Source organism: Callospermophilus lateralis, chromosome 1, assembly GCF_048772815.1.
Source record: "Callospermophilus lateralis isolate mCalLat2 chromosome 1, mCalLat2.hap1, whole genome shotgun sequence".
In the NCBI taxonomy this organism is placed as follows: Eukaryota; Metazoa; Chordata; class Mammalia; order Rodentia; family Sciuridae; genus Callospermophilus; species Callospermophilus lateralis.
In genome coordinates this window covers 53,213,156-53,215,822 of record NC_135305.1, presented here as the reverse complement: position 1 = coordinate 53,215,822, position 2,667 = coordinate 53,213,156, and the positions used below count along the sequence as shown (strand labels likewise).

The following is a 2,667-nucleotide window of genomic DNA, read 5'->3' as shown; positions in this document are numbered from 1 at the left end:
AAATACTTTAAAGATAACTGTCAGTATCTTATAAACACCCAATAGAATGAAGCTAGAAATCTGTGATAAAAAGGGAAGTGAAAATTCACAAATTTGTAGAAAGAAAAAAAATCTGATCAAGCAAAAAAGCACAAGGGAAAAAAGAAAATACATAGATAACTAAAAACGATGGGAACACACTAAATCAAAATTTATGGCGTGAAGCAGAAACAGTGACCTGAAAGGGGTAGTAGTCAGGGTTCTCGGAGAGGAACAGAATCAACAAGAAGTATGATTATAGAAAGGGGATTGATTAGATTGGCTTACTTGACCACAAGTCCCCAATGGCCTTCTGCAGGCTGTAGAGCTGGAGGAACCGGTAGCTGCACAGGTGGCTGAAGCCCCCAAACAAGAGAGATCAACAGTGCTCTCCTAGTCTGAACCGAAGCTTCTGGAAACTCCCTGAGCAATCACTTTCAGAGCCCACTTTGGAGGAGTGAAGAAGCAAGAGTCTGATGTCTTCAAGTGAAGACAGCAGCAATCAAGAAGGCGTTCTAAGTCTCCCACCACCGCTGCAGCTGCCAGAGGCACTGAGTGAAGGCGGCTTGACCGCGGAGCGTGCGGGGCTGGGACGAAGGTCGCCTCGGTGACCTTGGCGAGTGACCAGCTCTCAGGCAGTCTGTCGCCAGCCCCTAGAGCACCTCTGCAACCGTGACTGGGCTGCTGAAGAGGAAGTTTGACCAACTGGAGGAGGACTCCTCCTCGTTCTGCTCCTCCACCGCCTCTGACTGCGTCTCTCCTTCCTGCTCCCCAAGCTCTTCAATCTCAGGTGAAGAGAGCCCCGGGGGCCAGGTGCCCCTATCTGAACGGGACTTCTGTGGCTCCCAAAGTTTCACCCCTCGGTCCATTTTGAAGCGGGCTCCTCGGGAGCGCCCATGCCGTGTTGCATTCACAGGAATCACTGTCTTCTACTTCCCACCGTGCCAGGGCTTCATCAGTGTGCCCAGCCGTGGTGGCTGTACTCTAGGCACGGCCCCTTGCCACAGCGCCTGCTGCCACTTCCCCTCGTGTGAGTTTACACAGGAACAAGCCCGGCCCCGCGCGAGAAACTCCGCCAGCGGTTGTAAGAGGAGAAGCTGGAGATGCTGCGATGGAATCTTTCGGCCTCTGGAGTACCCGAGGGAGAGGCAGACCTGCCACTTACAGTGGATGCCATCAGTGATGCCTCTGTGGAAGAAGACTTGGCAGTGGCTGTCGCAGGCGGCCGGTTGGAAGAAGTGAACTTCCCACCATACCACCCAGCTCGGAGGCGTGCTTTGCTGCGGGCTGCAGGTGTGCGAAGGATCGACCACGAGGAGAAGCGGGAACTGTAGGCGCTGCGCCAATCCCGTGAGGACTGTGGCTGTCGCTGCGATAGGGTCTGTGACCCTGAGACCTGCAGCTGCAGGTTGGCGGGTATCAAGTGTCAGAGGGACCACACAGGGTTCCCCTGTGGCTGCTCTAAGGAGGGCTGTGAGAACCCAAAGGCCATGTGGAATTTAATGAGGCGCGTGTGCAGACTCATTTCATCCACACCCTCGAGCGCCTGCAGCTGGAGCAGGGGGCCGAGAGCCTTGGAGAGCTGGGGGCTCCTGCACAGGGCAGCCCCACTCAACCCTGGCGCTGCACAGGGCAGCCGCACTCAACCCTGGCGAGCAGGACATGGTGTCCTCTTCCCAGCGGGCCAACCCCCCAGCAAGCCGTGAGCTGGGAGACAATAACTGCAGCAGTTACCTGACCGACATCGTCCTCATCAGGCGCTACTGAGGCCCCAGAACACCCCACCCATCCAGGCCTGCCTGGCCCTGGCTTCCAGCCCAGCATGGATGATGACAGCCTGGCGCGGATCCTGAGTTTCAGTGACTCTGACCTTGGTGGGGAGGAAGAGGAAGAGGAAGGGGGTGTGGGGAACCTGGACAACCTCAGCTGCTTTTACCCAACCGACATCTTTACTCGTGACCCTGGTGGCCTGGCCAGCTGGACCCACAGCTACTCTGGCTCTAGCTTTGTGCCGGGCATCCTGGATGAAAATGCCAACCTGGATGCTAGCTGCTTCCTAAATGGTGGCTTTGAAGAGTTGAGAGAAAGTAGCCTCCCTGGCACCTCAGTGCCACCCAGTGTGGACATCCGCCAGAGCAAGACCGTGGACCTCAGCCTGTCTTCCTGCGACTCCTTCGAGCTACTCCAGTCTCTGCCAGATTACAGTTTGGGGCCTCACTATACCTCCCAGAAGGTGCCTGGCAGCCTGGACAACTTTAAGGCATCCCACGGCCCCTTGCCTGGCCCCTCTCCACCCGGGGATGGCAGCACTTGCTTCTTGGAGTCCCTCAAGGGCTTATCTGAACCAGTTGCCATCACCTTGGCCCTCTTCATCGGACAGCCAGTTTGAGGACACTGCCCTGGCCTCTCTGATAGAGCCTGTGCAGGTGTGAGGACTAGGGTACCTATTCCCTGCCCCAAGAGCCCCGATGCTGCTTTTTTGTGATTTGGGGGCTCTCCAAGGTCTGTAGGTAACAAGTTTCCTATTGGCTGGCTCAGCCACAGGTGTGTGGGCCTTCCTGGTTTCCATGAAACACTCTGAATTTATTTATTTATTAACTTTTGTATGCCGAAGAGACGGGGAGGGGCTTCCCCCTTTCAGCAGTCTGG

General features: G+C 55.9%; 1 pseudogene; it reads left to right on the top strand.

Annotated features, from left to right (window-relative positions):
• Positions 1-494: 494 nt before the first annotated feature.
• Positions 495-2,450, top strand: LOC143397504 (cysteine/serine-rich nuclear protein 1 pseudogene; annotated as a pseudogene).
• The last annotated feature ends 217 nt before the right edge of the window (positions 2,451-2,667 follow it).